The sequence below is a fragment of the Dermacentor variabilis genome, chromosome 11 (genome assembly GCF_050947875.1).
Source record: "Dermacentor variabilis isolate Ectoservices chromosome 11, ASM5094787v1, whole genome shotgun sequence".
Taxonomy (NCBI): Eukaryota; Metazoa; Arthropoda; class Arachnida; order Ixodida; family Ixodidae; genus Dermacentor; species Dermacentor variabilis.
Genome location: NC_134578.1, coordinates 40810018 through 40822152, shown reverse-complemented (window position 1 = coordinate 40822152; position 12135 = coordinate 40810018). Strand labels below are relative to the sequence as shown.

Genomic DNA, 12135 nt, shown 5'->3' with positions numbered 1-12135 from the left:
CTTGTGGCGTTTTTCTTAATCCTGCATTCCCGCGTGTTATGTATCGGCAAGTGGAAATAATCGCAGTGAGGGCTATTTGAAATGAGGCCACAGTCATAAGGCTTCTGTGCATAATTACTGTGAAGGAAGCGCTTGACTGAGTTTATTTCTGCGCTTGCACCGTCGTCTCTTGGGTAGCGGTTATCTGCCTTCTCCTTCAGTGTGGAAAAATTGTCCAGTCAGATACGATAAACATCCTGGCAGTGTACTGCTTGAAAATCTCTCCATCCTGCGGCTTGCTGTGGCGCAACTTTTCGCGGTAGCCATCAGCCTTAAACCTAAAACATCATAGCAATGCTAGTTTGGTGTTGTCGTAGCCGAGAGAGTTCTCCGGAAACAACCGACCAAACAACCCGAACGCTTCACCGTCGAGATGTAGGCTGAGAGCTGTGGTCCATTTCTCTTTCGCTCAACCCTGTCCGGTGGCTACGTGATCAAACCGCTTCAGGTATGCGTCCAGGTCATTGCGGATGTTTTTTTGAACAAAGTTATGATGCTGTGCGGGTTTACGAAAACTTCCAATTATGCCTGGTTGCTTGCAAGTGACTGAGACATATTTACGGGTCTGTCTCCTCCACAGGTCTCCCCTAGCCTTATGCGCAATTTCAAACATTTTCCTCTCTAGACGATCTTTTGCCGCCTCACAATCCACACATGCTTTTCACGTGCCCTACTCTGTTCCTCATCGATCCTCTCTTTCAGTTCTGGTTTGACAAGACCCATGCGTTCAGCTAAAGCGCTAATGTCTTGGTTACTCATCTCGGGTCTACTTGTGTCCCAGCTGGCTTTGCCCTGTCGCGGATGTCATTTTGTGAAAACAGGTTCTTGTGAAGGTGTCACGCTCGCAAGGGCAACCTTGGTGCGAATAGCAGACGCAGCCGTTGGTACACAAAATGTGATTTCTTCACACTACACTCTCATGAAGGGGACTAACTTATGTTTACTTCTCAGGAGGACTCAAATGAAAACGTGGTTACACCATGCAGGAACGAATATGCAGGACGTGATCCCAGTCACACGATAGAACTGTGCTAAATATTTCATTGTTACGACTGTGAACGAAGCGGTAAGCCATAGTGTAACGGGAATTGCGGAATTTTCGACGGCCAAGAGGACGGGGTAGTTGCCCTGGATGCGGCAAGCGAAGAAACACAGAGCTCCGTGTCGATGCTGTCATCAACGTCAAGCTTAGTCGTCATGACCAGAACAGTTAACGGACGGGTTGCTGCTAGGTTCTAAAAGAGACGTCGATAGGGCCAGGTACAGGATCAACATTGAGCATCGGCCGGTGGAGCCCAGTTTGTGGAGCAGGCCTGGGTCCTCTAACCTGAGTGGACAGTCATCTCCACCTACCAGGGACAGCCTCACCATCGTCCGTAGTCGTACCATGAGCCGTCCGGTTCGTTTCAACAGCTGCGTTCTGAATGTGCCTAGTCAATGCTTCCCGCCATTTCACGAACCGGCACCGCTTCCTTACAGCCAGCGATCGGATACCCGCACAGCCACCCTTCCTTTTTTATTTCATGTTTTCCCCCTTACTTTTCTGCCTTTTTCAGTTTTCCGCCACCTGTCTTTTTTCAGGCTGTTGCTTGCTCCTGCGTACGTTTGTGTTGCAATCTTTAGGCATGCCTTCCAACACAGGCATGACGTCGTGTGCGCGCATCGCTGTCCCCGCGTTTATCGGCTTCGTTTTACTAAATGATCCCCGCCCCCACCGCACTCTACACTGACCTACATATTCAATGCCTCTTCCTGACTTCTTCGCCTAAGTGCTCACTTGGCGCTTGGAATATCGAATTTGAATAAACTCCATCTCACATTTTTTTCCTTAAAAGAGAAAAAGACGCAAAATAAACGCCTTAACCGTCCTGGAACATGTCTCGCTGAGGGACGTCACGTTGCCGTAAGTGTCATCATTTTGCTGGGAATGTGAGGCTAAGAGGCTATTTGCAAGAAAGAATTAATAGCCAGATTAAAATTAGGAATAACGACGCGAGCGAAAGGTAACAAGCTCTCGATACACTGGTTCATTCTTGGTTCGTAGCAGATTCGTTTCTGAGAATAGAGAAATTACCGATGCTGTGATTTATGGCCTCATTTAGTATAGGAAATTTAAGAACAATGTACGAACCCCGTTTATTCTTGTAACTGGCTTGAATGAAAGCTGGTCTTGAGCAGTATGACTCGTGTTTGGTCAAAAGAGTGCTGAGGAAGTTGGAGGCACTTCTTAAACGGGAGGTTTGGCTGTGCATGAATATGCACATTGTAGTTACGACAGCACCGGCTTAATGAACTTTTCGGGTGGTCAATCTATTACGTGCGAAGGGCAGCGTGTAAAGCAAATTTCTATGGTCCCCGCTGTCAGCGACGCTGACCTTAAAAGTAAAGACCGTAACGGTCTCCTTAGCACTGTTAGATGTTACCATCTGTCTTCACGCTTTCCGACGAAGTTTACTGGATAAACGTCCATTAGAATATCGGGAAGTGCAGCCTTCCATTCGTCCGAAACTTGAATTTCCCGTCAATGTGGCCAGGAGAAGTGTCACCAGTAACCATTTCCGCAGATGCGAAGCGTTCTGTATCGTCGGCTATAGTATCTCTGTTGGGCACGGCAGTGCCGCAAAGAAGGTGCTGGTGGTCACCGTTGAAATTAGTAACAGATACCGGCGACTGCCATCACGAACCTGCTTAAGGCTTCTTAACGCGCCTACACCTTACATCAAGAAAAGTGAGACGTTGCTTTCAGCAATTGCATCGCTCTCTTGCAATAATTCGCATGTGACATCAACCGTCAACGTGGTATCACTGGAAAAAGAGCTTCTGAGTGCCTGCTGAAGCTCAACGCGGATAAAATTGGCGATGGATACGACCACAGGCTGGCTCACTCAGCAAACCATTAAATTTCCTTGTGGACGACAAAGCGAGCAAGTTCGCGAACACGGTTGGTGTTGCTGCTCCTGGTGGCTGTGAACGTGCCGGCAATTGCTGTCGGTCAGATAACGCAGACCGCTGATGCAGAACTTTTCCCATCGTGATGGAGAAATTTCGCCACCGTCGGCTGATGGCTTCATCTTTAGACTCTGCCACACACTTTGGGGGGCTCCACGCCATACCAGCAGCGAGTAGTTCCTTCGTGTCATGTATAAGGTGAAGCAGTTTTTTCTCTTCTGGCATGATGGTATCCGACTGGTTGAAGAGGCGCGTCGTGTCTTCAACGTACATTGTGAGTCCTATTTTGCAGATGACCATGGGGCCAGAGAGCACGTTCAGCTCGTTTTCGGCGATCGGCACTTGTGTTGCAGTCGACGAGCCAGTATGTTAGCACGCCTTCTCGATTTTAGAACCTGGTGGGGGCACCGTCCTCCCAGCTGACGTAGACGCCGTGAAATTTTGTGGCGTCATCGCGGTTGCGGTAATGAGCGACACGTTCATACTCACTCAGCCAGCTCTTCATATCTTCAGATAGTTTTCCGTGAAAGGTATTCTGCGTCCGAAGTGTCTCAGTGGTAAAGCAAATCAGCGTGGGGCCTTCCCTAGTGGTTTGAGTTCGTGTCGTAGTCGCACAATTCTGGCTGCAGGAATCGTTGGCCTTCATTTTCCCGATGCACTGTGTTCTCCACGCCTGCAGGGCTGGTATGAGGGCTACTGTACGGGGTCTGGTGCATAGTGTACGTCGTTGTACTCCACACGCCAACGATGTGTGTGGTGCACAGTTTTCGTCACCTAGGCGAATTACAAAAAGGTAAGCCTTCGGTTTTACCGAACCCCCAGACTTTACGATGGTGCGCAGACTAGTATCTCTACTACCTCGTCTTCTATACTATGCCATAAAACCAACACCAGGTGGCAACATCAATAATTCTAAATACTTTTAGTTACTTCGCAAAAAAATTTGGCTGGCTACAAAATTACAAACGGTATCACAGGGGTGACTACACTTTATAGTGCAATATTGTCACGTAGTAGTGACGGTCAAGAATAGAGTATGTGGGTGAAGCTAGGAGTGCCTCCCTGCGGTCAAGAGCATAACAGCAAGACTATGAATGACTAAAAGCGTTTTATTGGCTGAATCTGTGCCCACAAAACAAGTTACACTCAAAGCACTGTCACAGAGGGGAACACAGTCGGCGATTGTCGAAATCTGATCAGATTGTTAAGCGCGTTGGCATAATCACCGTATGTATGCTTAGTCACCGAATCTTCCAGAGTAATCGGTGGCGCCTGCTTGTCTTCCAGAAAGCACAACACAATGCGCGTCGCACATATGTCCAATCGCATTACACAGAGTTCCGTGCAAACAAAGAGCGGATAAAACCATCGATAACATCGATACATGAGAGCACGACCTCCGCTGAGTGATTAAATTTGTTAGACGCCGAAAAGCTGTCAGCCGAGAAAGATAAACAAGTACACGTGTCAACATTGACGTTCTTTTTTTACTTTTTGTACTATAAGTTGCTAACCAACCCAAATAATATATGAAGTGATGATGTGATGAATATTTTTGAAAAAGATCCCTAACCTTCTTTCACATGAGCTGCTAAAAGAGTGATTACACTAACGCTGTGTCATAGTATAGGAGCGTAAGGACTGCATTAAAATAAAAGAGAACTAAAACTAGGATCTCTTAGATGTCATACCAGAGATTATGTCTATAAAATCATTTGGGAATGAAGGTCGCACCGAACTAAAGCATAATCGATCGCATAATTCTACAATTATTGAGTGAATGCGAGACGCACAGGTGGTTGTTCAGAAAATGTTGTGCTCATTTGCTATGTTTCGATTTTATTGATACAAGATAGTATTTCATTTACTCGTATTTCGGAGCCAAATTTAACATATCCCGATGTCTACCATTTCATTTTCTAAATACATGAAATCAAATATACTAAGCCATTAAATTTCCACGTGGCTTATCTTTCACCTCTGGCAGCTTGATTTGTGCCATGGTTCCTGCCTGCGTTTTTGAAGTTGTTGGCCAACTCGCCACAACTTCCTTGCAATCGTCCTTTTTATAAACGTCGTACCTTCCCTCCTGTGCGCACAGAAGGTCGTAGATGAATGAGCAACATGACGGGACATTTTCTTTATATTTGTCATTCACCCAGAGCTCGCAGCCTGTAAAGCAAGTTGATACTTATTGCAAGACATCAATCTGTGCTCTTAATTTGTGATAAAGAATGAATTTGGAAAAAAAATACAGTTGTAACGCTACTATTCCTAAACTGTTCTTTGAAGACCAAATGCAAAGAGGAACACAAATCACAGGGGCATGGAAACGAAAGATCAATAGTGGGCGCTGTAGGTTGCTCTGCTAGTATTGATAAACATGCACACTAAAGCGTTTTGTATAAAGGAAAACTGCCCTCCTTAGTCGCTGGCACATTCTGACTACATTTGCCTGGTTTCAATAACGGCCACGGCGGTCGCATTCCCATGGAGGCAAAATGCAAATACTCTCGTGCAGACAGATTTAGGTGCATGAAAAGAAACCTAGGTGGTCAAAATTGGCCCGCAGTCATTCATTGTGGCGTGCCTCATAAAAACGGCAGTGCGTAGGGCAGTTCGTCGAGGTACGAGGTGGAATCGCACCGCGGGTGTAGCGCTGACTGGCGCTTATATTCATCCGTGCGTTTCGTGACTTCTTTCACTAGGGTACGCATTCCATTAACAAATTCGTAATTGTGCATCTTGGGTGGAATCTGACGGCACTTATTCGGCGGCCGCATTTCGACGGGGGCAAAATGCGAAAACACCCGTGTACTTAGATTTAGATGCACGTTAAAGAACCCTAGGTGGTCCAAATTTCCGGAGTTCCCTACTACAGCGTGTCTGATCATCAAATTGTGGATTTTGCCCGATTTTGGCATCCGCTTATTTTAATTCATCTTTTTTCGGCTGTTAATAAAATAATTCAGATTTGTTCGGCACTATAATGCACACACGTCACATTGCTGCGGTGAGTTCGCGGTTTTGTGACGTCGCGTGGCCGACAGGCGAAGTGGTGCCACCCGAAAACGTTTGACCAATAGCAGAGGGCTAATGGTGTAAAAGGCTTTAAATCATAAATAATTACTTTTATTTCGTTCGGTCTAATCATGCATAATTAGCATGCAGACATGGTATCCGATAGGGGCATTTTCGCGGTTTTCTTGAGGTCATGTACGGACCGGTGAGGTAGTGGTGGCTCGAAATTTGTTTTACCAATCGCAGACGGCCCAATTGCAGAATTGTAGAATTGGTATAGAATAGTTTGCAATAGCTTTACGTCATAGTGCCCAAGGTTTACATAGATATTTACATGAATACGTCAAGCTTAAGAAAAATTATGGACGAGCCCAGACGACACTAGCGAAGTGTGACACAGAACTGCCGAGAGATCACTAAATAGGGCTCAAACAAAGCAGGATTATTTAAACCAAGGTTGTTCATTTCATGTACTTACGTGTATGGCAAAAATATATACAGATCCAACACACATTTTTGAATTTATGTGAAGCAAAGCTTTCGTGAAGATGTTATTCAAATGTTAAAGGACTGCTTCAATATTTCCTTATTCTTTAGCGCAATGAGAAAGCACATACGCCAGCAGTGCTACGCAATGTGACGCTGAAGGTGATCACCTCAAAGAACTAGCTGGCGTTAGCAACATAGGAGTACGTGAGCTATTGTGACGTAATGGTGACAGAATAGGGATGTTGTGCTGGCGGGCCAAGGTTCGGTCCACGCATTGGCTGGTGTTTCATTTTGATTTTAATTACGAGCAATTCGGCATGAAAGAAACAGCACGCGGCAGTAACCAGCAGCTATGAGGATGTCAGGCAGGCTCCACGAAGAAAGCTTCGCTTTAAAAATGGGGCATGGCCGGAGTACGCAGGCGAATTGTCACAATGGTCTCCTGATCTTGTTTACGTTGTCGCGCACTTTTGAAATATTTACCGCTGATGAGTACATACCCTTTCCATCGTTTACTCTTGGAACGTTGATGAGATCGCAGCTTGCGCCATCAGTGAATATAACAGGATCGACCGATTTAGGCTCACCTAAGGAAAAGTAAATGCTTTATTATCTCTCGCCTAGTGATATACGACTGATAATATCAGTGAGCATGTTTTTTTTACTTCACAATTATAACGGTCATTTGAGTCCGAGAATACTGGTGTATGCTTTCATGATATCTGATGCAATTGCTGGTTCTCCTTAAAATTGCACAACGAGAACGCCGGTAAGCGAAACTTAACGCAAAGAAAAAGAATGTTGTTTATGCAGTCGCAGTGCTCATTCCTGTCTAAGCATAAATATTAGGGATTTTAATTTATCATTTACGTGGAACGCTTGGTCTGGTTGATATTTTACGCGCTTAGAAGTAGAGTCTGCTCATAACTCGTGTATGTGACGACGGCGGTTGGCTTTAGTATTTATTTTTACTACCATGCTGCTAAACTTAATATGTAAGCATGAAGTTATCAGGGTTTTTCATTTTACATCGAGGCTGACGACCACAACGTGGAATACTTCGCTGAATAAGGCAGTAAGAATGCTCTGCATTGGCTTGCAATGTATTTTTGCAATTTACATGACACTTGTAAGAACGTCCAGCTCATTTTCTCTAATATATTCTCTAAAAGGACCAGAATAATTTTATTTTTACTGACTTATAGTTTGATTGATAATACACCACATTATCCTACGTTTGGATAGAAATGCTAGGAAAGCGATATTTGAATGATCGAATATTGTGGCAGACCTCGAAGCAATGGGAAAACCCAAAATGAGCAAACAAGTGAGCTGTGCTACAGTGGCCTTGCTTGTTCATTATGTGGTTGACTGTTGTTTTAAAGTGCGCTGCCATACTTCATCACTAACGAACTAGCCCCCCAGTAAGCCTCATGCAATACTGAAATGCAGCCCCTTCATATTACATAACAAAAGAAAAAAAACAAATCTTTAGAGAATACGCGAACGCTCTGCAAGGTGTTACAAATATCAAGAACTGTTCTGTAATGCGGATATACCACCAGTCACGGCCCACTGCGTATTCTCATGTGAATGTATGCAAGCTTATTTGAATGGCTTGGCATATATTGTGGGCAGCCGCCATAATGGAACGGTCATATACAAAATGCACCGTAAAATGATCGGTCATATATAAAACCGGCGCAATTATTGACAAGAAAAACATGAAACATGACTGGCAAGAAGAGGTCAGAGATGAAATAATAATCTTGCCAACATTTTTAACTGCATTTTGCTGCAGTTAATATAATATCCGATAAAACTGGAGTAATTAGGCTCAATGCATTAAGGGAACATCGGCCACCTTCGTTTTGCAGATCACTGTTTTGCGTAAACACTGCAGATAACATTCAATTAATACGGAATAATTTGGAACCACAATTAAGCACTACTATTATGCAAATACTATGCATAAAAATAATATTCTCTAGCGTGACAAAAGTGAAGGAACCTTTTGACGATAATTGGACGTTCGAAGTAAGGAAGGTTTGTGTTCACGTAGGCCAAGTAAGCGCAAGTGAGCTGGACTGAAATATCCAAAGAAATATTCCGGTATTTGTTGAAGTGCATGGGGAAAGCACTCACAGGCAGTCCATGAAAACTTACCTTTATGAGTGAAAGCGAATGCGCATGTAATTCGCGCACACTGCAGGTATTACCTAAGAGCGCAAAACAATACCTTAGACAATAATCGCGAGGCAAGACATTGAAACGAAAAGAATGGATGATCTACTTCATGCTAGCCTCGGTATTTTCTGAATGTTTCGCAATATCCTTAAAGATAGCGAAAATGAGGTAAATAAATGATTTCGCTTGGTGTACGTTTGTGACAGCGTCATATGTTTGAAAATGACACATTGGATGCTCCCCCTCCCTGGTACAATACAGCAGTGCACAAGGTACAAAGTACAAACGGGCAATATCTTTGTGCAGCACAGTATAGTTTAAAGCACAACTGTCTGATAATTGCTGGGATTAGATAGCTCTGTTTTTGCTTATTACGTCGTAACTTACAACGATATGTGAGCAGTTGGACCCTTGGCGCATGCGTGAAGTACAACTCGAATTACTGTGACAGTTACAGCCGGCCAACGTAATAGCCTCCCTAACCAGGATTACGTTGCAACATTGCGGCACCAGTAGGGCTCAGACCGCAACCTTCAATCCAAGTGAGCGCATGTTGTTGCTTTGGGTAGGAAAAATAAATGGTAAAATGAGTCATCGCTCTGTCTCATCTTACATTGAGGTCAAAACATTAGGCATGTTTTGTCGTTTATGTTCAAATCATGTGTTTCGTTTGATGATAGTGTTTCCTACAATAAGTAGAAAAAGAGTTCTGGCGCTAGTGTCTACGAGAGCTGCAAGCGAGGTTCTTTAGCCCGCATGGAAATGTCGTTTTGTCTTCAAATGGCTTCTCGACTGTGTAAACTTATAATTTTCAAAAAAGTGTGTTTTACATACCTTCCTAAACATCATTACAGTTGTTTGAAGGAAGGATTCTAGCACAGGGCGTCTAGTACAGAAGCTAGATATTGAAGTCATTAGGCCATGAGCGGCTGCACCAACAAGCGGCATATAACCTCCTTAGGATGTTCTCAAGGGGCAGCGATCACCATTCCATTCGGTCACCTGGACAGGCTGAACTGCAGCTATTAGTATCGATTATGCGGGTCTATGTATTTTTCTGGTTTTATATATGTAGATATTGCTTTAAAATTTAGGACAAGAGGGCATATAAAGCATAGAGAACAAAGCTACAAGATAGTCTGAATCCACAAGAACGAAGATGACAGAAATCCACCTACTGACCATCATTCCCATTGTGGCTGAACGATAGCAGTGCCAGAGTTCCTTCTAGTTATTATTGTAGGAAACTGAAAGGCAGCTACGACTACAGAGGTGGTGCCGAGCAGTCAAAGTGGTTTAATTTTCAGTTAGCAGCAGGCGCCACACAGTCACAACTGGTCACGCGCTGACGATAAGGGATCCTAAAAATTACATTTGTTAACTTCATCGTCAGTTTACTACTACTACACTGTGGTATGGCACGTGATGGCGCCAGCGAACAAAAGCCAAAGGGACGCCGCGCAAACGATGCGGCGAGGGTGAACGTTTGTAAGGGCCGTCGGCCTTACTCATGGCCAAGGATGGTGCAAGAAACTGATGAAAAAGTATATAGAAGACCTGAAGCCGGGCTGGCGCATCCATATAAACGCAGCTTATGGTTACAATGCTAAAACATTTGTTGCGTCTATCCCCTAATAGTGAAGCATCTATAGAGAGGATGGGAAGCAGACGCTGAGCAGATGACGTGGCGCTGATTAACAAGTGCTGCAGGGCATACGGCCTTCCTATCGGCTAAGCATTCCTCTAGTTGCCACGTTGTGAGGAACTACTGGTACAAACTGTAGTAAGCAGACACGCAAACTTAAGAATTAAGCCAAATAACTTTTAAGCAAAAGACTCAGACGATTCATGCCAATGGAAGTCTTGATGCGTGCCCTCCACACCAAATTACATATGCTTTCATTGGATTCATTGCCATTTAGGTTACGAGAAGTCGGGATCAGAAATATCCAGCCCCTCCACTTCTCGTTAATTCAAAGGGAGAGTCCGAAATCCGGCAAAGTTAGTGCCCATAGGAAGCCTACGAGATTTTCTTACCCATGTTTTTGCTGCTAAATTAAATTTACGTATTACGTGACGCCATCTGACATATGAGGGTGTTACACATCCGCCTGTCATGACCCTGAGTAGGAACTGGCAAACATTCCCACAGCTAAATCTAGCAGTCATAAATAACAAAGATTGTGGCCGTATTGATGGCCCTCGTCGTAGCACAAATGATAGTCGCCCACACGCGGAATGCGGAGGAATGGGTTCGGCTCCCAACGGTGTCAACTTCACTCGTGATTTCGTAGTTTTTGTACCTAAAATGCAAATATATATATATATATATATATATATATATATATATATATATTATGTATAGTAACACCGAAACCATCCCAGCTGTCCAGCGCTTTTTATTTCAAAGCAGGCAATGCCCCAGCGCACGCGCGATGTAGAACAGGAACGATGGTGATGGCTATCTACACATGAAAACGAAGTACGTTAATAATGCTTACACTAACTTGCCTCCGTCATGGAAGCGGCCAGCCTGGCCGCAGGTTAGAGGTTATCTAAGTGGTAGTGAAGGGCTTCATCCGCAAGAGGTGAAAAATTTGGGCATTCCGGCGGTGCCGGTCATTGACGGAGTGTACTGGGTGGACGAGTTCACTGCAGATGTTTGCTACACAGCGGTGCATAGGCCACTGAAGCGTTGAAGCAGCTTCTCACAGAGGCCTGGAGTCCGAAGCAGGACTTGGTCCCCTGGGTGAAAGCGGAGGTCATGACGTTTGTTGTAGTAGCGACGTTTGCGCTCAGCTTGTGTAGCTTCTGTGCTTTACCAGGCGATTTGACGACAATGTGCTACTTGGGCAGCAGAATTTTCTGGAAGGGACGCATTATGCGGAGAAGGTGCTAAAGAGACTTCTCTGTCGAATATTGTGGAGATCGTCCATACACAAGGAAGAAAGGGCTGTAGCCTGTATTCCGTTGATTAGCAGCATTATATGCGCATGTCACAAAAGGAAGAATTTTATCCCAGTGAGTGTAGTCAGGACGGATGTACAGGAAATCATGACAGACACCGTATAGTGGAAGCGCTCAGTAAGGCCATTGGTTTGCGGACGATAGGTAGTAGATTTCTGGACGGTATCGGCGGCCCGAAGAACTTCCACAAGAACTTGGGAAATGAACGCCTTGCCACGGTCACTGAGGAGAAGGTGAGGAGCTCAGTGGCGCAAGACGACGGAGCGCAAGAAAAGGTCGGCGAGCTCAGAAGTGGTACGGATCGCAGAGGGGCAGTCTAGGCATATCTTGCTAAATGGTCTACCGAAGTGACAATGAAATGGTGAGCGGAGGGTGTCAAAGGCAAGGGACCATTTAAATCAATACAACAAATTAAAAAGGTGCTTCCGGGCAAGGGAGAGGTTATAGTAAACCGGCAGGAGGGGATGTCGAGCGTTTGCGGTG

At 44.8% G+C, this 12135-nt stretch overlaps 1 long non-coding RNA gene across 1 annotated transcript in view; it reads right to left on the bottom strand.

Moving 5' to 3' along the window:
• Positions 1-4120: 4120 nt before the first annotated feature.
• LOC142564787 (uncharacterized) overlaps positions 4121-12135 on the bottom strand; it is a 65487-nt gene continuing 57472 nt past the window's right edge. Inside the window, exons 4-5 of the long non-coding RNA XR_012824675.1 lie at positions 6999-7085; positions 4121-5160 (exon numbers count right to left, since the gene is read on the bottom strand). This is a non-coding gene — a long non-coding RNA (uncharacterized LOC142564787). The remainder of the gene's footprint in view (positions 5161-6998; positions 7086-12135) is intronic.